Source organism: Bos taurus, chromosome 28 (genome assembly GCF_002263795.3).
Source record: "Bos taurus isolate L1 Dominette 01449 registration number 42190680 breed Hereford chromosome 28, ARS-UCD2.0, whole genome shotgun sequence".
Taxonomy (NCBI): Eukaryota; Metazoa; Chordata; class Mammalia; order Artiodactyla; family Bovidae; genus Bos; species Bos taurus.
This window is the reverse complement of record NC_037355.1, coordinates 18,750,569-18,774,438: the sequence shown is the minus strand read 5'-3', so window position 1 is coordinate 18,774,438 and position 23,870 is coordinate 18,750,569. Positions and strand designations below refer to the sequence as shown.

Below are 23,870 nucleotides of genomic sequence, written 5' to 3'. Positions count from 1 at the left end.
AATTGGAAGTGGTCAAACAGGAGATGGCAAGAGTGAACGTTGACATTCTAGGAATCAGCAAACTAAAATGAACTAGAATGGGGGAATTTAACTCAGATGACCATTTCATCTACTACTGTGGGCAGGAATCCCTTAGAAGAAATGGAGTAGCCATCATAGTCAACAAGAGAGTCTGAAATGCAGTACTTAGATGCAATCTCAAAAACAACAGAATGACCTGTGTTCATTTCCAAGGCAAACCGTTCAATATCACAGTAATCCAAGTCTATGCCCTGACCAGGAATGCTGAAGAAGCTGAAGTTGAACGGTTCTATGAAGACCTACAAGACCTTTTAGAACTAACACCCAAAAAAGATGTCCTTTTCATTATAGGAGATTGTAATACAAAAGTAGGAAGTCAAGAAATACCTAGAGTAACAGGCAAATTTTGCCTTGGAGTACAGAATGAAGCAGGGCAAAGACTAATAGAGTTTTGTCAAGAGAACACACTGGTCATAGCAAACACCCTCTTCCAACAACATAAGACAAGACTCTGTACATGGACATCACCAGATGGTCAACACCAAAACCAGATTGATTATATTCTTTGCAGCCAAAGGTGAAGAAGCTCTATACAGTCAGCAAAAACAAGATCGGGAGCTGACTGTGGCTCGGATCATGAACTCCTTATTGCCAAATCCAGACTTAAATTGAAGAAAGTGGGGAAAACCACTAGGTGATTCAGGTATGACCTGAATCAAATCCCTTATGATTATACAGTGGAAGTGAGAAATAGGCTTAAGGGACTAGATTTGATAGAGTGCCTAATGAACTATGGATGGAGGTTCATAACATTGTATAGGAGACAGGGAGCAAGACCATCCCCAAGAAAAAAAAAATGCAAAAAAGCAAAACGGCTATCTGAGGAGGCCTTACAAATAGCTGTGAAAAGAAGAGAAACAAAAAACAAAGGAGAAAAAGAAAGATATACCATCTGAATGCAGAGTTCCAAAGAATAGCAAGGAGAGATAAAAAAAGCCTTCCTCAGCAATCAATGCAAAGAAATAGAGGAAAACAGAATAGGAAAGACTAGAGATCTCTTCAAGAAAATTAGAGATAACAAGGGAACATTTCATGCAAAGATGGGCTCAATAAAGGACAGAAAAGGTATGGACCGAAGAGAAGCAGAAGATATTAAGAAGAGGTGGCAAGAATACACAGAAGAACTGTACAAAAAAGATCTTCATGACCCAGAGATAATCACAATGGTGTGATCTCTCACCTAGAGCCAGACATCCTGGAATGTGAAGTCAAGTGGGCCTTAGGAAGCATCACTACAAACAAAGCTCATGGAGGTAATGGAATTCCAGCTGAACTATTTCAAAGCCTAAAAGATGATGCTGTGAAAGTGCTGCACTCAATATGTCAGCAAATTTGGAAAACTCAACAGTGGCCACAGGACTGGAAAAGGTTAGTTTTTATTTCAGTCCCAAAGAATGCTCAAACTACCACACAATTGCACTTATCTCACATGCTAGTAATGCTCAAAATTCTCCAAGCCAGGCTTCAACAGTACGTGAACCATGAACTTCCAGATGTTCAAGCTGGGTTTAGAAAAGGCAGAGGAACCAGAGATCAAATTGCCAACATATGCTGGATCATCGAAAATGCAAGAGAGTTCCAAAAAAATATCTATTTCTGCTTTATTGACTATGCCAAAGCCTTTGACTGTGTGGATCACAATCAGCTGTGGAAAATTCTGAAAGAGATGGGAATACAAGACCACCTGACCTGCCTCTTGAGAAATCTGTATGCAGGTCAGGAAGCAACAGTTAGAACTGGACATGGAACAACAGACTGGTTCCAAATAGGGAAAGGAGTATGTCAAGGCTGTATATTGTCACCCTGCCTATTTAACTTACATGCAGAGTACATCATGAGAAACGCTGGGCTGGAAGAAGCACAAGCTGGAATCAAGATTGCTGGGAGAAATATCAATAACCTCAGATATGCAGATGACACCACCCTTATGGCAGAAAGTGAAGAACTAAAGAGCCTCTTGATGAAAGTGAAAGAGGAGAGTGAAAAAATTGACTTAATCCTCAACATTCAGAAAACAAAGATCATGGCATCCAGTCCCATCACTTCATGGGAAATAGATGGGGAAACAGTGGAAACAGTGTCAGACTTTATTTTTTTGGGCTCCAAAATACTGCAGATGGTGATTGCAGCCATGAAATTAAAAGACACTTACTCCTTAGGAGGAAAGTTATGACCAACCTAGACAGCGTATTAAAAAGCAGAGAACTTACTTTCCAACAAAGGTCCCTCTAGTCAAGGCTATGATTTTTCCAGTAGTCATGTATGGATGTGAAAGTTGTAAAGAAAGCCGAGCGCCGAAGAATTGATGTTTTTGAACTGTGGTGTTGGAGAAGACTCTTGAGAGTCCCTTGAACTGCAAGAAGATCCAACCAGTCCATCCTAAAAGAGATCAGTCCTGGGTGTTCATTGGAAGGACTGATGTTGAGGCTGAAACTCCAATACTTTGACCACCTCATGCGAAGAGTTTACTCATTGGAAAAGACCCTGATGCTGGGTAGGATTGAGGGCAGGAGGAGAAAGGGACGACAGAGGATGAGATGGTTGGATGGCATCACCGACTCAATGGGCATGAGTTTGTGTAAACTCCAGGAGTTGGTAATGGACAGGGAGGCCTGGCATGCTGCGGTTCATGGGGTCGCAAAGAGTCGGACATGACTGAATGACTAAACTGAACTGAACTAAGAATAATTTATTCACTCATTAATTTATTAACAAAATTTCATGAACCATTATTATGTTACAGACACCTTTCCAGCAGTGACTATATTTGCCCTCTGAGAAGCCTTGAATGGTCGAAATGAAGTGATGATCAGTCCTGATTTCATCCTTGTGGGACCATGCTAGCTCTTTTCTGCTCTCATTAAAGTAAGCCTAGGTCTTTGATAGTCTTCAAAAGATTAATAGACTGTCAATAAGAAAGACAAATGCACTTTTTGCTAACCTTATTGCTTCTCAGAGTATAACGTTGTTGTAGTGTTTTTCAAAATAAAACAAAACTGTCCTTCACTGGTGAAGATGAGATGAAGTGAAGACAGGAGTTAGAGAGCCCTATCCTACTTCTGTCCATAGCTAGTGTGTGTGTGGCTTCTTCGGCTTGGGCAGGTTTACTTTTCTAGTCACACTAGATGAAGGCTTTCACTACCTTGAAGCTACTCTGACTTTCAAACATACTACTTCAAAACCTCCAGTGTTATTTGGATAAATAATTCCCACTTCCTGGAAGGGTCTTTTTATTCCTCATTTGTTTTTATTGTCGACAATTTTGGTTTGGTGATAGAGAAAGCTTTCTGGCAAAAGCTGTGTCTAAGACAAGGAAGCTAAGTCAAATGGCAGGAAGGTTCAACTTGGTCCTACCAGACCAAGACAAAAAGAAATTCACCCTTCGGGGAACTTAAGTGTCATGTGTACCCACTGCCCGAAAAACAGGAATTACATAGTTCTTCAGATATTATACTTAGGCAAAGAGGAGAACCGAAGCAGCCTCCAGAACTCAGGTTTGGCTACACAACTACTTCACAATAATGCAACACTATGCACATGCCTAGAAGCCAGGCATATACTGGCATTCAGTAAATATTTGTGGAATAGGATATGATTTGGAATAGGATAGGATTTGTGGAATAGGAATGAATAGGAAAAAATCTCGAAAGGTGTCAATTGCAAATGTTGAAAGTAATTATCAATTCTTTGTTGTTGTTCAGCTGCTAAGTTGTGTCTCTTTGTGACCCCAGGGACTGCAGCACACCAAGCTCCTTTGTCCTTCACTATCCCCCAGAGTTTGCTCAAATTCATGTCCATTGAGTCAGTGATGCTACCTAACCATCTCAGCCTTTGCCATTCACTTCTCCTTTTGCCATCAGTCTTTCCCAACATCAGGGTCTTTTCCAATGAGTCAGCTCTTTGCATCAGGTGGCCAAAGTATTGGAGCTTCAGCTTCAGCATTAGTCCTTCCAATGAATATTCAGGATTGATTTTCTTTAGGATTGACTGGCTTGATATCCTCATATAGCTGCAAATTCTTGTTTTTCTACTATAAATATGTGTTATTTGTATAATAATAGTTTAAAAATTGTAGCCTTAATTTTCTAGGAAATTACTGATTTTAAGCTGTAGTGAGGGCAAAGATGGGCCTGGATTTTTCTGGCTTTATAATTGCTGAGCTCAGCTTTATCATGAGCAGTATAGCTACAACCCTTGTGACTAAGTTCCTGGAAGACTGGTCCTTTTCAGAATCTGGATCAAGTTAACACTTTCTAACCAGTGGGGAAGTAACTACTTGGTTCTCTATGCAAAGGGCTTAAGAATCACAGAATGTTGAAGGTTGTCTTCCCTAATTTTTTGTTTTCAGATGAAGGAACTGTGGTTGGTAGCCTTGAGCAAACCAGTAGTGAAACTGGTATTAGGATTCAGCTCCCCTAACTGTGAGCACAATCCCCATTTTCTATCAGTCAGAAATCCAATAAAGAACTGGTGGCATACCTAACTGGGTAATTGAGGAAGATTTAATAAAGGCACTATTTTAAAGGTGTGGGCAGAGTTGAGATGATCCAGCAAAGGAAGCGATGCATTCAGGTCATGCAAAATGGTGAGCTGTTACATTCCTTGGCCTGAGGGAGACAAGAGTGGGAGCAGTTATAGAACCTAGAGAGATTAGGGGTAAGGAGAAGGTGCCTAATGTACTGGGGCCTCCAAGTAGAGGGACACAGTCCATCTGCAGCAACCAGAGAGACTGGTGACAAATAGCCCAGCCTCATTCTTTACCCAGCTGGAAACCAGAGGTCCAGAGCCTGTTGATGCAGTTCAAAGAGGTCAACATCTCAGGGCATAGAACAGTGAGGAAGGATGGAGTGTGGATTTGAGGGGCCTGTGGAAAATATCCATCACATCTGGCCTCGAGAAGACAACCCCAGTCCTATCTTTGTTCTCACTTCAGCTTTAAATCATTAATAACCTGGACAATTGAAGTAACATTTTTGAAAACCATTATTATACAAATAATACATATTTATAACAGAAAGCCAGGAGAATGGCATTGAAATATGTATAATATCGTATATGAAACGAGTCGCCAGTACAGGTTCGATGCACGATACTGGATGCTTGGGGCTGGTGCACTGGGATGACCCAGAGGGATGGTATGGGGAGGGAGGAGGGAGGAGGGTTCAGGATGGGGAACACATGTATACCTGTGGCAGATTCATTTTGATAATGGCAAAACCAATACAATATTGTAAAGTTAAATAAAATAAAATTAAAAAAAATAAAAACATTAATAAAAAATTAAATAAATAAATAAATAAACAGGGTGACAATAAAAAAAAAGAAAACCAGAACAATGCAGCTATTTAAAAAGATTATAATTACTTTCAACTCTTATGATTGATACTTTAAGACTTTTTATTCATTCACCCATCCATCCATTTTCATTCATTCATGCCATAGACATTTATAGAGTGTCAATGTGTGCCTCCCTGTTCTAGGCATGTGTATGTTGGAATAAACAAAATAGACAAAAATTCCTTCCCTCAAGGAGCTAACCCTCTAGGGGGGAAGAGTCCCAGTAAAGAACATAAATAACCAAAATGACAATATGTGAGATAGTGATTAAGGAATAAGAAGAAAAATAAAGCAAGGGAAGAAATAAGAGTGGTATGGGGGAGATATTGTAATTTTAAATAAAGTGGCCAGGGATCTTTGTGGGGGGTGTGTGTGTGTGTGCATGTGTGTGAAAAACAGGGAAAGCCAGTGAGCAATAACCACCTGTTTGTAGGGCTTTTCCTCTGGCTAATTGCTGAGTGTTCAGATAATGGAGAATGTAGGTGGTGTGACTTCCCCCCTCCCTCGCAGTTTCTAAATGTCTTTCTTTAGATTTTTTAAAGGGCAACGCTTTCTCCACTCCTTATATTAACCATTAAAAAAATGCCATGGGGAAACCTCAGTGCAAGTTTATTAGCCAAATTATTGGTATCTGACCCTTTCTAGCTGGGTGACTTGGGGAAGTCATTTAACCTCTCTGAGCCTCAAGTTCCTCATGTGCGAAAATGAGGGTTTTGGTGACAAGGAAGGAAATCAGATTAGATCTGAGACAGACCTTGTGCCCAGCACACAGTTGATGGTCAATATATGGTGGCTTCTTCCCTTCTCTGGACAGGGCTGCATAAAAGGCAGTTCTGGGACTTCCCTTGTGGTCCAGTGGCTAGACCAAGCTCCCATTCCAGGGAGCCCAGGTTTGATTCCTTTTTGGGAAACTAGATCTCACATGCTGCAACTAAAGATCTGACATGCTGCAGTGAAAATCAAAGATATTACATGATGCAACCAAGGCCTGGCACAGCCAAATAAATAAAGAAAAATAAATATTTTAAAAAGGCATGTTTTTCTAAAAGTGCAGATTTCAGATCAACAGAACTGAGGACTTTGCTGAACAATCTATTAACAATAATAGCTGGCATTAACTGACAACTATGTACCAGGCAGAAATTTACATGTGTGTCTCGCTAAATCCTTGCAATTTAAGAGAGGCATTGGAGGCATAGACCCCCTTGCACAGGCAGTAGGTCACAGAAGCAAGGCTTGACTCCAAATCTGGCTGACATCAGCCTGTGCTTTCTTTACCAGGTGCTGTGCTCCTCCTCTCCCCTGCCCTGCCCCATGAGGAAGAGACAAGGATGGATGGAACCAGAGTGTAGGGAAGGATTTTCTCATAATTCAAAAGCCCATGAAGATCTCTAGACTACCAGGTAGGGACCGTTTATGACCCTGGAAAAACTATCACTAAATACCATTGATACAGTGGTTCTGAAAGTTGGGAGTTGGACTGATTGCCTCTGAATCTCCTTGGTAGTCTTTTTTTTTTAAAATACAAATGCCAGGACTTTATCACTTGAAATTCTAGTTAAGCAGGTCTGACGCAATGCCTTGAGTGTTTATATTTTTCAACACGGTCCCAGGTGTTTCTGATATGCAGGCAGATTTGGAAAACACCTCCCAAGGGCCCAAATTATTAATAATAATGCTCCCTGGGACTCCTCTTTTCCCTTTGCCTGGTTGCCACCACGATCATGAATGGATAACTCTTCCCAATGGTATTAAGCATGCTGGGGTATCTAATCCAGGCTTCATCTGAATATTTTATAAAAATATTAAGATGATATTCCCTTGAAACATTAAGAGAAGAGACTCCCTCCTGGTGAGCTCACTACTCAACATTCCTCGGCCATTGAAAGAACAGTCCATCAGCTGTTCTACTTTCTGGGCCACAACTTCTGTTAATACAAGCTCATTATGAGAGACCTTGTCAAACATTGCTGAAATCAAGATACACAGTGTCTGTGCTGCTCCTTTCACTAAACGCTCTAGAAGCACCAACCAAGCAAAGTGCATTTGGTTGGCATAACTATCAGTGAACCCATACAAGCTGCCATATCAGCAACTTCTTTTCCAAGGGCCCAAAAGGTTTTTGTTTTTGTTTTTTTTTTTTTGAGAAACAAAAGAACCTACTCTTTTCTTTGTAAGTTTCCACAAATGTGAGCTGGAAAATGGTGCTCACATCAGTTAATTATAAAATCAATTTGAGCCCCAAATGGCATCATTTAGGTCTCAGTATTAACATTTCTATCAAGAAAAAGGGCTCAGGTTATTGGCATGTCTGGGACTTTGGAGAGAAGAAAGTACTGGAATAACTCTGACCCAGTGGTCTTAAAGTTGTACATTTACCACCTTTCTTTGATAATCAAGACAGGAGAAAGCTACCCAGTCGTTCATATTCAATATAGATCATTTAGTTAGTCTACACTGACACCTTTGGGTCTATACCCATCCTGTTACTTTCTTGATGACAGCGAATGGATCTGACAGCTCTCCTCCTTCATCACAGCAAACATGGAATCAAAGCTTCTAATTGGGAGGGAGTTTTCTTTTCTTAATTGGTTTATGTTTTTTATTTTCTTTTTTTGAAAGATTGATCTTTTCTTACTTTTGGGTAAGGGTGGCTGTCAGTTCCTTATGAGTCTTCAAATGCCCCAATAAGTACTTTGAAAGTGAGTTGTATTGCCTTAAGGATATGGCTTAATCAGCATTTCCTTATGTATCTGATCTGTATGTTACCTTTCATCTTGGTGCTAATGTTTCTTGACCTGAGTTAAGCCTCTTCTTTGGTTTATTTATCCTAAAGTGTCCTATTTATATAAAAAAAAACAACATGTTCAAAACTTAGAGTATTCTTTACTTTAGTAGTAGATTCACTATGTGATCCCTTAAGTAATGAACACAGCCAAGAAAATATATTAAATCAATACTCTCATTTTTGTAACTGTCCATATCTTATATGTCAGTATATACATGTAAAGATAGTCTTGTCATCATCCATTAGTTACTTTTCTTTCTAATAAATTAACAAACCCATATATTCTTTGACCTTATTTAATACTGTTTTGGGTTATTTTTTTCTGAGCGTTGCCTTTTAATTATTGGAGAGCATGTAAAAATGTTAAAGAGTAAAATCACAGTCATAATCTATTGAGGGCATTTACATCAGATACTAATCTTTAAATGCCATACATGCATTAAGTTATTAAAACTACATTTTAAATTATGACACTGCTGCTGCCAAGTCGCTTCAGTCGTGTCCAGCTCTGTGTGACACCATAGACAGCAGCCCACCAGGCTCCACCGTTCCTGGGATTCTCCAGGCAAGAACACTGGCATGGGTTGCCATTTCCTTTTCCAGTGCGTGAAAGTGAAGTCGCTCAGTCGTGTCTGACACTTCGCAACCCCATGGTCTGCAGCCTACCAGGCTCCTCTGTCCATGGGATCCTCCAGGCAAGAGTACTGGAGTGGGAAATTATGACACTATTCTATAATTATTATCCTCTACTTTTAACCATTTTGCTTTTCTTTCTCAGCTGTCACCCCAAAGCTTATAGCTCAGAGAAAGTCCATTTTTTCCCTCCCTTGGAATAAAAAGAATTCCAATATATTAATACTTTTTTTACATCCTAAGTTAACTTGAATAGGCCTTCATGTAAATATTAGTCTTTTATGTTAAGATTGAAAACTTTTATTAGGTCTTTGTTACTAGCCCTGGAGTGGGATTTAAAGATGACAGAGGATTACTAAATTCATGCATTTGTTCATTCTTATAACAAGAATTTATTGAGTATTTACTACAAGTAGGACACTTTGGTAGACATTAGGAATACAGAGATAACATGCTCCAGATTCTTATTCAACATTTATTACAACACATTATCTAAGTGCAGTCTTTACTTACACCACTGGGGAAATTTCTTGATGCATTTTAGAGGCAAGTTCCCTCTGCCCAATGCAGGTCCTTCTTCCCTGATCCTCCCTTATTCTTATTTGTGAACTATTCTTGAGGAGCACCTGAGTTTTTATTGACTTAGTTTGTGCTCTGTCATTCAGTCTGGATCCAATGCTTTTGGTGGCGCAGAATCCATTTAATCTCCCAGCCCTACTGCCAGAATACTCTGCTATGTGGAGTCCTTGCACTGCATGCTCTTGAAGTACCCAGTATTTTAGAGACAGAGGGGATTTTACCTAAAGACAGAGATGGTTATCTGACTCAGTGCAGATGCTAATTAAACCATGATGCTATCACCCAGGTCATGACCTTCTCTTGGATGGTCTTTCTTCCAAACTGGGGAGACAGTCCAGCCTTGTGATTTCTCTGAAAAACTTCAAAAATACTGTGTCTATACCTGTGATGGATTCATTTTGATATTTGGCAAAACTAATACAATTATGTAAAGTTTAAAAATAAAATAAAATTTAAAAAAAAAAAAATAAAAATGTAAAAAAAAAAAAATACTTTGTCTCTGCAGCTTCCTTCTACTTCACTCTTTGACCCAATGTTTGCAACTTAATTCATAGGGGCTAATTCTTGTAAAATAAAAATGCCCTACTTAGCCTCTGATCTAGATGTAGGTTGGATTTCCAGCAACCATGGAAATAATTGGGAGGGAGAGTGGTGGATATAAAACCTCAGAGCAGCCAAAATAGCAGATGTCAAGGTCATGCACTGAAACCCATGCGATTTTTTTCTGTTTAATAGACTTCTAGGCCCCATGTTATTTTCTTATTGCTGCTGTAACAAATCACACAAAGTTTCATGGCTTAAAACAACACAAATTTATTCTTATTCTTATAATTTGGGGGGTCAGAAGTTTGAAATGGGTCTCATTAGGCTAGAATCAAGCTGTCAGGAACACTGCATTCCTTTCTGGAGATTCTCAGGGAGAAGCCACTTGCTTGCCTTTTCCAGCATCTCACTTCTAGCTGCCTGAATTCCTTGGGTTGTGGCTCTCTTCCATCATCAAAGCCAGCAATGGCTGATCGAGTCTTTCTCTTATCAAATCATTCTGACACTGAGTCTCCTACCTCCATGTTTCACTTCCGAGTACCCCTGTGATTACACTGAGCCCAACCAGTGATTCAGAATAATCTCCACTTCTCCGGGTCAACTGATCAGAAATCATAATTTTCACTTGCTGTTTAGCACAGTATATTGAATATACTGTCTCTAGGAATTAGGACATGAACACCTTGTGTTGTCACTTCAGTCGTGTCCAACTCTTTGCAACCCTATGGACTCTAGCCCAGCAGGCTCCTCTGCTCATTGAATTCTCCAGGCAAGAGTACTGGAGTGGGTTGAAGTGCCCTCTTCCAGGGGATATTCCCTGACCCAGGGATTGAACCCACTTCTGTTAAGTCTCCTACATTGGCAGGCAGGTTCTTTACCACTAGTGCCACCTGGGAAGCCCATGGACACCTTTGCGAGGACATTATTCTGCCTTCCACACCCAGGCTCAACTATACATATCTCTAGTTCATGGTAATACAATTACAGTTATTCTAAGTATGAGCTTTTAAAGTAGCGAACATTGTGACTTGGTGGACAGTACACACAATTGCATCTACAATAGTGGAGGAAAGCTAAAAGCCTAATGTCAGAGAAGAGATCAAAATTGAAAATTAGCCACAGAATTAGCAAATCATAGAGTCTGAGGTCTCAGAGAATGGAGGAAAATTCTCTCTACCATTTCAGTCGTGCCTGGGAATATTTTGTCTTATGACACAAAACTTTAAACACTGTTTATAAATATAACCCTGCCTGAGTCATTAAGAAAATGTTTTATTCAGTTTTAAAAACAAGTGGCACACCATATTTTTTAAAAGAGGATTTTAAAAAATGAAGCCATAAGATATCCAGGAAAAATCTAGTGAGTATTCATCTGATTTCTGAACAAGAAGCATTTTCTAAGCATGAAAACAAAGAAATGAAAACAGAAAGGGAGTCATATTTTAATATAAATAGATACTAATATTTACATATTTAAAACAATGTCAAATTAAAAGATAAATAACAAGCTGTGAAAACTATTTGTCACAAATATGACATTCAATAACCTTAACAGAGTTCATACAAATCAATGAGAAAAATATTAAGGCCACAGAGAAAAATGGGTATGTTATGTGTAGACAGTTCATAGAAGAATAAAATATTGGTGGTAAATTAGTATATATAAACATTCAAATTCGCTGGTAATAAAAAATGAAAACAGTATGGCAGTTTTAACTTATCAAATTAACACTTTAAAAAATTTTGTTATTATTGTTTTGTGTGTGTGTGACTACACTGGGTCTTTGCTGCGACACGTGGGCTTCTCTGGTTGTGGCTCACAGGCTCTAGAGCTTAGGAGCTGTGGCACTAGCTTATTTGCTCTGCAGCATGTGGGATCTTAGTTCCCTGATCAAACCCTGTCCCCTACATTGGGTGACAGATTCTCAACCATTGGACCAGCAGGGAAGTCCCAACACTGTTTTTTTCAAAAATGATAATATTTAATGTTGGTGAGGGTGTGGTAAAATATGACCCTCATATAGATAGTACAAATCATCTGGAAGGCAATTTGACAATATGTAACAAGGGCTTTATAGGTACTTATGTATTTTGACTTATTAGTTCTACTTTTAGGTATTTATTCAGAAGAAATAGAGACAACTATTTATGACAAAAGATGTTCATAGTTATTTATAATAAAACAGTTGATTTATCCCATGAAGGTAATGGTTAAATGAAGTATGATGCATTTATATGATAGACCCTTAAAGAGTCATTAAAACATATTTTCAAAGAATGTTTAGTGATATAGAAAATATTAAGTGAATTGTATCATTTATTCTATATTTAAGAAACACTTTCTATGCAGAATAAGGTGAGAAAAATTACATCAAATGTTAAGTTATAGGTTTGTGAGTAACTTTTGCCTTATTTCTTCTTTTCCAAATGTTCAAGCTTTTAAAAATAGGCATATGTTTACTTTTATACTCAGAATTGTTTTGTTTTTCATAATAAAAAGTAGAGATGTACATACACTTTAGAAAGATTTTCAGATAAAATGATTTAATTGTTTAGGTGTCTGAGGCTTCAGTTATGTAGACAATTCATCCACATGAAATTTTTTTCTCCCAAAATGGTGGATCAGACATTAGTATACTTTGGAAATGCTAGCTTACTTGAATAAAAGATAAAACTAGATTCATTTAACTTGGTTTAAGTGTTCGGCTTATGGCAGCATTTTTCCAAGTGTGTTTCAGGTAAATGGAGAACTTTAAGTTGTCTTGTGAGAAAAAAGCATTTGGAGTTCAACTACAATTAGAGAATACTGTATACTGTATTCCCTTCTTCAGTCAGTTCAGTTCAGTTGCTCAGTCGTGTCCGACTCTTTGCGAACCCATGAATCGCAGCACACCAGGCCTCCCTGTCCATCACCAACTCCTGGAGTTCACCCAAACTCATGTCCATCAAGTCAGTGATGCCATCCAGCCATCTCATCCTCTGTCGTCCCCTTCTCCTCCTGCCCCCAATCTCTCCCAGCATCGGGGTCTTTTCCAATGAGTTAACTCTTTGCATGAGGTGGCCAAAGTATTGGAGCTTCAGCTTTAGCATCAGTCCTTCCAATGAACACCCAGGATTGATCTCCTTTAGGATGGACTGGTTGGATCTCCTTGCAGTCCAAGGGACTCTCAAGAGTCTTCTCCAACACCACAGTTCAAAAGCATCAGTTCTTCGGCACTCAGCTTTCTTCACAGTCCAGCTCTCACATCCATACGTGACCACTGGAAAAACCGTAGCCTTGACTAGACGGACCTTTGTTGGCAAAGTAATATCTCTGCCTTTTAATATGCTATCTAGGTTGGTCATAATTTTCCTTCCAAGGAGTAAGCGTCTTTTAATTTCATGGCTGCAATCGCCATCTGCAGTGATTTTGGAGCCCCAAAAATAAAGTCTGACACTGTTTCCACTGTATCCCCATCTATTTGCCATGAAGAGATGGGACCAGATGCCATGATCTTAGTTTTCTGACTGTTGAGCTTTAAGTCAACTTTTTCCCTGCTTAGAGACTCACAATTCACATTAACATTTTCAAGGCTCTGAAAAGTCCAACAGTAATGAAACCTGCTTAGTTTTGTTTAAAGAGGGTTTCTCAGAGTAATACTCTTCAGAATTCTATTGAATAACACCTATTAACATCTCTGCACAAATCATGTTTCCTGTATGTGACAAACTGGAAAATCATGGGCTTAAGAAAAGCTCAACTGACTCATTTATTTCAGCTCACAACTTTGTAGACTCTGAAGCTAAGATGATGTGAGTCCAGTTTGGATGAAATTTTTAGGGACTATCAAGACAATTCTAGCTGGGTGGAGAGGCTCTGTGTGGTAGCTGTATCCTGTCAAAGACTTCAAGCTGTCTTTCAGGTTGCCAGATTCCTGTTCTAAATCCCATCATCAGCCCCAAGCCAGTGAGTTCCCAGAGTCTTTGACCTGCTGAAGGTTTTCCTTTCTAAGCACAGTGTGCCCAATGGGAATAGAACTTTCCTGGCAGTGATCTGAAGGGAGACTGAATGTCCAGCTTCCTGCTCCAGATTGTAGAATAGTGTGCAATCCCTTAGTCACACCTGTTACATCCCAGTGGGTGTGACGAGGGAGTCCATTGCTAGGAAGTAAATCTTGTTTTAAAAGACAAAGAATACACATGGACTCTCAGATTGTATTCTCTAAGAGTTCTGTTATATTCCTGGAGCCTCTGCCTCTTTTCTCTAGCTTCACCAGATTCTCTCCTAGAAAGAGGTGGAAATGGGGAAGAGGGAGAGGGAGACTGGTGTGAAACATATGCCATCCTACTTAGATTCACAGACCCCCATGATTCCAGAGTAGGCTGAGAGCTTCATGACTATCTCATCCAGTGGCTTGTGGATATCTGGGGTTTATTGGACAGAGTGGCCTTTAGGGGATCCTCTAGATCCATATTTACCACTTCAACCGCAGCAACTCTGCTTTTTTAATATATTGGAGATGCAGGTTAAAATTTTGTTTGAGAAAAGACACCTGCTGCTAAAAGCAACAACTGAAGACAGAGGGTCTAGTCCAGCTGCATGCATGAATCTCTGCAGCAAGCAGTCGTGCATCTTCTTCTCAGACCCTTCTAGTAACCAGGAGCTCATTACTATTCCATATTTGGTTGTCTGTTATGTGAAACAGAAATCTGCTTCCTGGAGCCATTTGTCCCAGTTCTGCTTTCTGGAGACAGATAGAAATAGTGTAAACCAGTTTCCAACTTAAAGCTTGCCCAGGGCAGGGGCTTGGTCAGTTTTGTTCTTTAGTGCATGCAGGGGGAGCTTAATAAGTAATTTTTGAATTAATGAATGGATGAGTACCTTCATGTATCTGCTGTAAGATCACCAAATGACGTGGGTCTTAAAAATGGATACAACCTAAGGGCTCACATGATGCCAGCTTCCTGTCCCTCCTCAGGCTGTCTTCTCTGTTGAAGAAGTCCCAGATAGAGTGCCAGTGTGCTAAGGATCACTGGAGAAGAGGCAAAGGCCTTTGGGATTTAACTACTTCTGCCTAGTGTTTCTGAAAAAAAGCTGAAACAGAACTATTGCATAAAAGTAAGGTTGATAACCATGAGGAAAGCTATCAGCCTCTTGTCAGGGAAGGAAGCATGAGGATCATGCTTCCGTGCCCTCATCATCAGTAGTCACTGTAGGACTTGAGGGGCACTGGAAAGTCCCATCAGCTCCCGTGATAGGACCAGAAACTTCACCATTAGAGAGTCATTCCTTGGGGTAAAGTACTCATCCCCTCTAAATGTAAACACTGGTTGTACTGAATTGCCAACACTTCAGAGAGAATAAGCTGACTGGGTTGTTTTCTTTAAGGATTAAGACACCCTCAAGATACTGAATTCTGGGGAAGAACTCAGAGAGAGAAGAGGCAAAGGCAAGTGAGCTGGAGGGGGAAAATAAAGTACATTTGGTTTGACTTGATACATGCACAGGGCCCCCCACCCCCATAAGCTGCTTTGGTGTGGGGTGTTGGCCTGGTTCCATACAAATCTTTTGAAACTTCAGAAGAACCCTTCTCACACCCCACCCCACCATTGTGAGTCTCCCAGGTGAGTTAAAGTAATACCTATGGATGCTGAATGTGTTCAAATGACTATCAGGCCACTGGGGAAGGTATCCAAGCTTTCATTAGGTCATTCTCTCACCATAGAAGGGAAAAACCAATCCCTGACAAGCACACGGCTGATTATTAGCCGTGTGATGAAGTGTTACTTCCTGAACAGGACATTCACAATTCTTAAGAAACTCTTTCTCAACCAGAGTGAGTGACAGTTTTAGAAAATGAAGGCCTTTGTTTTCTTCCTCTATGTGTGTCTCCCCACTTCCCTGAACTTCCCCCACTTCACACCCTCTACCCTAGAAGGAAGATTTGATTTGGGAATGTGTGTGCCCACCCTGTGGGGGGAGGCACTTAGAAAACTGCAGTTTACCTGCCCTGATAGAACTTGAATTACCCATACAGACTTCTCTTCCATGGTCCTTGCAGCCAAATGTTGCTTTTTTTTTTCCTTTCCAGATAATGCAAGTAATATCATTATCCATGTGGGGGTGTGTTTACTATTCTGAGATCACATTAACATTACTCATTTAACGATCAGCAATGTTTTGAAACCAACTGTCTCACCATATCCTAGAGTGGGAATTTTTTTCTCTACTGATGCTTTGATTGATAAAGACTGTTTATGACCATGACCTTTAAGATGCACAGTTTGTGGGGTGTGAGACTGGGGCGAAGGGAGGAGAAGGCCATCCAATCAGCAGGATCAGTGAATGCAGCGCACACCTCCTGGCAGGTTGGATACTTTCTGTATTGGTGGAGGGCTCAGGAAGCTGCTCGAAGCTGCTCAGACTGAGCAACTGAGACTGAAACTGACTGACGCTCTCAAAAGTGGCTTCTTGGATTTTCAATTCCGGTTGATATGAAGGATGATGAGGTGCTGTCTTCTCTTACTAATCAAACACGGAATCAGTGCCTGTTTTACGGCAGGCCCTGCGCACAGGAGTGAGAGTAAAGACTAATAAGATGTCATTCCTCACCCTGAACTTTTTTCAGTCTAGCAGAGAGACAGACATGTAAATAAGTGTGGTAGATACCTGACAGAGATATCCTGTGGCAGATCAGAGAAAGTAGTCAATTTCCTAAGGAGAGGGAAAGTTAGAGAAGGCTAAAGAGATAGCCCTTTGTTAATAAATAGACACTTATCTAGGTGAGAATGAAATGCAAAGACAAAAGAAAAAAATTCTTTTGCATTTAAAAAAATATATGGAAATGTATGGAACAGCGTGGTCTTTGGGAGAATTTCTAGAAGTTCTAAGTTCTAATATAAGTTGGAGAGAGGGAGGGAGAATAGTAGTAATAAAATATAGTAGTCAAATCAAAGAACCCCTGGTAGGCTCTGAAAATGGGTTTTTATTCCACCGTATAAGCAATGGGAAGTTGATCACTAGGCTTGAAGGAAGATAGGGACTTACCAGAGTTTCATTTTGGAAAGATCACTTGGGTGTTTGTGAGGAGAATGGGTCTGAAGATGGCAAGACAGGAGGCAGGAAAACTCATTGAGAGGCTGTAAAAAGAATTCAAGAAAAATGTGAGAATTGCAACTTAAGGTAGTGGGTGTGTGGATTAGAGGTTTTGAAAGATATAATTTCCAAAACTTGGTGGACATGTAACAGGGAAGGAAGTGGAAGTTGAAGGAAAATGAGAAACTTGTGATGACGCCCAGAGTTCTAGTTTGAGTGACTACAGATGATGTGGCGAGCAGGGGGTGTGAGAGAGAATGAATTCAGGTGTATGCGTGTTGGATTTGAGATGCCTGTGGGATATCCAAGTGGACATGCCCATCGTGCAGTCAGTTATGTGGGCTTGAGGCTCAAAAGACAGGTCGGAGATGACCAGAAAAATACGAAAGTCGTTTGCATGTTGGTGGTAGTTAAAATCATGGCAGGGGATAGCTATGTCCTGTGAGGACAGAAAACCAAGGATATTTCCTTCAACTCATCAACCAAAAGTAGCGAGCAAAGAAGAAGGAGCCAGAAAGGGAAACTGAAGGAGAAGAAAGGGAAACTGTGGCAAGAAGGGCAGGGAAGAGGGTTTCAAGATGAAATGGTGCCAAAATCTCTTTGGCTGAAGTTCCTAGGTGACTGCTGTCTAGCCTCTTTGAACAAAGGGATTCAGCACACATTTATTAAGAATAGATTTGGTGCTAGGAATTACCCCAGCTGAGGACAAAGAGCTATAGCGATGGGCCCTAGGGAGCCTCCAGACCAGTAGGGACACAGATAAATAGATAATCCCTTTACAACATAGTAAATGTGTTGAAAGAGTCTAAACAGGGTGCTATGAGACCATGAGCTATGGGGCTTCTCAGGTGGTGCTAGTGGTAAAGAAGCAGCCTGCTAATACAGGAAACAATGAGAGATGCAAGATTCATCCCTGGGTCGAAAGATTCCCCTGGAGGAGGGCATGGCGGACAGAGGAGCCTGGTGGGCTACAGTCCATAGGGTCGCAGAGAGTTATACACAACTGAGGTGACTTAGTATGCACACACAAACAGGCTGCTGTGGACCATAGGAAGGACTCCCAGATCATCCTGGTTGACTGTGTCACATACTTCAGGAAGGCCAGTGAGGCCAAAACTCACCCACAGAATAAAGGCACCCATTGACCCTGAAGGAGAGCAGTGCCTGTGCTCCTGCAAGGGTGTGAAGTCAGGTTAGAGGAGGTGGGGAGAATATGAGTGTAAGGAAATGGATACTGTGCATGTTGACAAGGCATTCAGAAGGATTACCTGTGAAAGAAGAGAGCTTCAGCAAAATTTCAGTATTTAGGACTAGTAATTTTGATATGTACAAAAAAGATCTTCATGACCAAGATAAGTATGATGGTGTGATCACTCACCTAGAGCCAGACATCCTGGAATGTGAAGTCAAGTGGGCCTTAGGAAGCACCACTACGAACAAAGCTGGTGGAGGTGATGGAATTCCAGTTGAGCTATTTCAAATCCTGAAAGATGATGCTGTGAAACTGCTGCACTCAATATGCCAGCAAATTTGGAAAACTCAGCAGTGGCCACAGGACTGAAAAAGGTCAGTTTTCATTCCAATCACAAAGAAAGGCATTGCCAAAGAATGCTCAAACTACTGCACAATTGCACTCATTTCACATCCTAGTAAAGTAATGCTCAAAATTCTCCAAGCCAGGCTTCAGCAATATGTGAACCATGAACTTCCTGATGTGCAATCTGGTTTTAGAAAAGGCAGAGGAAGCAGTGATCAGATTGCCAACATCTGCTGGATCATAGAAAAAGCAAGAGAGTTCCAGAAAAACATCTATTTCTGCTTTATTGACTATGCCAAAGCCTTTGACTGTGTGGATCACAATCAACTGTGGAAAATTCTGAAAGAGATGGGAATACCAGACCACCTGACCTGCCTCTTGAGAAATCTGTATGCAGGTCAGGAAGCAACAGTTAGAACTGGACATGGAACAACAGACTGATTCCAAATAGGAAAAGGAGTATGTCAAGGCTGTATACTGTCACCCTGCTTATTTAACGTCTATGCAGAGTACATCATGAGAAACGCTGGACTGGAAGAAGCACAAGCTGGAATCGAGATTGCCGGGAGAAATATCAACAACCTCAGATACACAGATGACACCACCCTTATGGCAGAAAGTGAAGAGGAACTAAAAAGCCTCTTGATGAAAGTGAAAGTGGAGAGTGAAAAAGTTGGCTTAAAGCTCAACATTCAGAAAACAAAGATCATGGCATCCGGTCCCATCACTTCATGGGAAATAGCTGGGGAAACAGTGAAAACAGTGTCAGACTTTATTTTGGGGGGCTCCAAAATCACTGCAGATGGTGACTGCAGCCATGAAATTAAAAGACGCTTACTCCTTGGAAGGAAAGTTATGACCAACCTAGATAGCATATTCAAAAGCAGAGACATTACTTTGCCGACAAAGGTCCGTCTAGTCAAGGCTATGGTTTTTCCAGTAGTCATGTATGGATGTGAGAGTTGGACTGTGAAGAAGATTGAGTGCCGAAGAATTGATGCTTTTGAACTGTGGTGTTGGAGAAGACTCTTGAGAGTCCCTTGGACAACAAGGAGATCCAACCAGTCCATTCTGAAGGAGATCAGCCCTGGGATTTCTTTGGAAGGAATGCTGCTAAAGCTGAAACTCCAGTACTTTGGCCACCTCAGGCGAAGAGTTGACTCATTGGAAAAGACTCTGATGCTGGGAGGGATTGGGGGCAGGAGGAGAAGGGGACGACAGAGGATAAGATGGCTGGATGGCCATCACTGACTCGATGGACATGAGTTTGAGTGAACTCTGGGAGTTGGAGATGGACAGGGAGGCCTGGCGTGCTGCAATTCATGGGTTGCAAAGAGTCAGACACAACTGAGCGACTGAAATGAAATGAATGAATGAATTTTGATATGACTACTGATTTTGTCTGGAAGTCATTTCACAAGCAAAATGCTAGGGCAGCCTCATTATACAAGAAAGGTTGCAGACTCTTCAACTACGGAACACTTCCCACTACTTTCTAGGCTCTGGGTTGGGTACTTTGACATGATAGTCTTGGTTTTTCTTTTATCTCATTCTTTCCTTTCCTTTGAGTTTTTTGCTACCACCCACCCCCAACTTCTGATTCTCTCTCTACTCTACCTAGGCCTGCTTGCTCCTCAAGGATGTTTGAGTTCTTGGTACAATATTAGAAGTACAAGACTTTCTCAAAATATTTTAATAAGCAAGGCTAAAAATAATAAATAATAAATGTTAAACAGCAAAAAGTAATGTCATTAAATCCTTGTAAACTGTTAAAGAAGAATGTAGGCAAGAATGCTGTCCAAATGGAAGTGAGGTTGCAGTCCCAGCCATGTCAGGGGCCCAAGCACAGAGGCCCTGGGTGGTGAATATGAGTTTCAGGGGTTGTGGTACCCAGTATCCATCACACAGGGTTAGCCTGCTGCTGTGTTGTTTTCAACAGCATGTCCTAAACTGAGCCGCTTTTAATTCTATAATTGTAGAGTTGTAATCTTTACCTGTTTCAAAGAGCTGGGAGCCTCAGACAACTGAAAAATCAAAATGCAGATGTGACAACAGTATCAGAGACACACCTTCCTGAGTGCAGAGGTGGTGAAACAAAAAAAGCAATGGGTGGAACAAACTGTCAGGGTTTCCAACTTCTCTAATTTGGAAGGAGTCATTAGGTAAAGAAATAGCACACTCCCACTCACTCCAGCAGAAGCCAGAATGGCCCAGTGGGTAGATCAGGAGTAGAAATAGAAGTTGTAATGTCTCTGTGTTGAGTTTTCAGTAGGAAGACCCAGTGGGGTCCTAGACAATTTGTGAAGTAGGCCAAGCTTAGCCTATCCTGTCCCTTCTTCCATCATCCTTCTTCCCTCCTAGGCAGCAACTTTTATGTTAGAAGCTCAGAGTAGGTACCCGCCACTGGACTAACCACACTGAATATTTTCATTTGAATATTGCAGCTACCCTACAAGCTGAGTACTATTATCATCCTCATTTTGGATAAAGAAACTGAAGTTTGAAGGATTAAGTAACTTGATAGAGACACACTGCTAGGTGACTTAGTTGTATCTGACTCTTATGTCTGTGCTTTTAATAACTTAGCAATAAAGCTGCAGCTAGGATATAATCTTTGAATTTTGTCCTCAGTTGGCTATTATGTCCTTTTAAAGTGTTACTCCTCCCAAAGATTTTGGGAGTGGAAAAGCCTTCAAGAATCTCCAATATGACATGTCACTTCCTGCCTTGATATGTAATGTATTCATGAAAAACACGAAAATCAGATATAGATATCAAGCAAAAGACAGACACTATTTGGTTTAGTTAAGAGGTAAGAGGACTTCCAGAAATTTAAAAAGTAATTATAAATATGCGAACTAACTACTCTTTGTCTTTTGGACACTATATTTGATACTACAGTCCCAGAATTTTACCCATGCTCTTTAATTTGTTCTTTTTATTCGTAATTGAACATGCAATCAACATCTCTTCCGTTGAGCATCCAATCACAGCTGAAGACTGGCCACTTTTAGCACATCTAATTATTTCTATTTTTGTCTTAATTTTATTTAGTTAATGAGAACTCTTTGCATATTTTTACTAATATCAGCACTTTTCTTTTTCTGTTTCCCATTCACTTTTATAAATTAATATTTGAATATTCAGACAATTACATGAATCTTCCATTTCCAAGATGGTGCTTTTATCAAAAGGGAAGAGTTGCTCAGCTCCATTGTGGGAAACTCATAGTGTTCTTTTGTCAAATAGTGAATGAACATATGAACTTAGCATGTGAGTAAATAATTTAGGGTAGGATTGTCCAAGGTATGTAAAGTGTGGTCAGTAAGACAGTTAGCATACGACAGTCAATATGACTGTAAATATTCATCAGTTTAGCAAACATTTAAGGGGTGCCTAGTATGTATGCTTGGCCATGTGCTAGGTTTTGGGAACTCTAAGAACGACCTGCCACTCTGTGATCTTTTGAATGGACCTGATTATTAGAATGATATTTGGGGTTAAGAGGAATGGTGCCAAATCTCTTTGGTCAAACTTCCCACGTGACTGCTGCCTAGCCTCTTTGAAGCAAAGGGGTTCCACACACATTTATTAAGAATGTATTAGGTGCTGGAAACTAGCCAAGCTGAGGACAAAGATACACTGATGAGCTTAAGGAGACTCCAGACCAGTAGGGACACAGATGAATAGATAATCCCATTACAATGCAGCAAATGTGTTGATGAAGTATAACAGGGTGCCATGGGACTGTAGAAAGGACTCCCAGATCATTCTGAGAATTTAGGGACGTCTTCCTGGAAGAGACCTGAAGACCAGGTCAGAAGCAGCCAAATGTGGAAAAGGAAGAAGGATATTTTGGATAGTAGGATTAGCATGAGCAAAAATGCAGGCGTGCATTTGGGCCACTGTTCTGAATCTCTGTAAGACAGACAATGAGAGATGAGGTTGGAGAGCTGTAGAAGGATCAGGGCATCTAAATACTGGATTAAATGTCTCATATCACCGTATTGAGGACTGGACCTTGTACAAGTGGCTCCTCATTCATTATTTGTTATAGACGTACTGGAGAAATTTGGTTTTTTCTTCAAAGATAACTAAAACCACCTTCCTACTCCAATGACTGGCCAAGTCTGAAACTCTTTGAGTGAGCCCTGAAAAAAAAAAATGCAACCATAGGAAAATACTGACACCTGGAAGAGCAGTTAATCTCCGAGGATCGTAGTGCACAAACTAACTTTCTAACTAGGCTTTGAGAAATGAAAAGTTGATTTCTCCATAGCTATAAACCAAGGACCAAGATTCACCAGGGTCAACTTTAGACAGATTCATCCCACTGGAATGGGAGAAGTAGATTATAATAATCATGACATGATCTCCAGTGGTCTTTTACATGAGGAGAGAAGCCATCACAGCCCTTTTCGAAATATTAATGCTTGAGCTGTAGCTGGAACTGTGTAATGCCTTTGACCTCCCTCCTAGGACCACTCAGCAGACCATCTCTGGGTAGCATTCTTCACTTCACTATTCCTTACTCAGTGTTTGTGGTATTCCACAGCTTAGCTCCCCTTAACAGCTTCATGAGATATAATTCTCATATCAAACAATTTACCCAATTAATGAATGCTCTTCAGTGACTTTTAGCTTATTTACAGAGTTGTACATTCATCACCACAATCAATTTTAGAACATTTTAACCACTTGAAAAAAATAAATGCCTTACTCCTTAGCCATCACCCTCCAACCTCCCATATCCCTCAGCCCTAGGCACCACTACTTTCTGTCTCTATAGAAAAACAGTGTTAGTTGCTCAGTCATGTCTAACTCTTTGTGATCCCATGGACTGTAGCCCACCAGGCTTCTCTGTCCTTGGGATTCTCCAAGCAAGAATACTGGAGTGGTTTGCCATTTCCTTCTCCGGGGGATCTTCCTGACCTAGGGATTGAACTTGGGTCTCCTGCATTGCAGGCAGATTCTTTACTGTCTGACTCACCAGGGAAGCCCCTTCTGTCTCTATCAAAGTGAGTGAAGTTGCTCAGTCCTGTCTGATTCTTTGCGATCCCATGGACTGTAGCCTATCAGGCTCCTCCATCTGTGGAATTTTCCAGGCAAGAGTACTGGAGTGGGTTGCCATTTCTGTCTCTATAGATTTGCCTATTCTAGACATTTTGTGCGGAGAAAGCCGTGGCACCCCACTCCAGTTCTCTTGCCTGGAAAATCCCATGGACGGAGGAGCCTGGTAGGCTACAGTCCATGGGATCGCTCGGAGTTGGACATGACTGAGCGACTTCTCTTTCACT

The 23,870-nt window shown here is 40.7% G+C and overlaps 2 long non-coding RNA genes across 2 annotated transcripts in view; one reads left to right on the top strand and one right to left on the bottom strand.

Moving 5' to 3' along the window:
* LOC112444734 (uncharacterized) overlaps nt 1–23,870 on the top strand; it is a 43,016-nt gene that overhangs the window by 4,355 nt on the left and 14,791 nt on the right. Inside the window, exons 3-4 of the long non-coding RNA XR_003033082.2 lie at nt 2,825–2,946; nt 6,700–6,821. This is a non-coding gene — a long non-coding RNA (uncharacterized lncRNA). The remainder of the gene's footprint in view (nt 1–2,824; nt 2,947–6,699; nt 6,822–23,870) is intronic.
* LOC132344133 (uncharacterized) lies at nt 12,324–23,727 on the bottom strand. The gene is made up of 3 exons (XR_009493253.1): nt 18,415–23,727; nt 16,989–17,080; nt 12,324–16,506 (listed from the first exon to the last, which is right to left on the bottom strand). It is a non-coding gene; the product is annotated as an uncharacterized lncRNA (long non-coding RNA).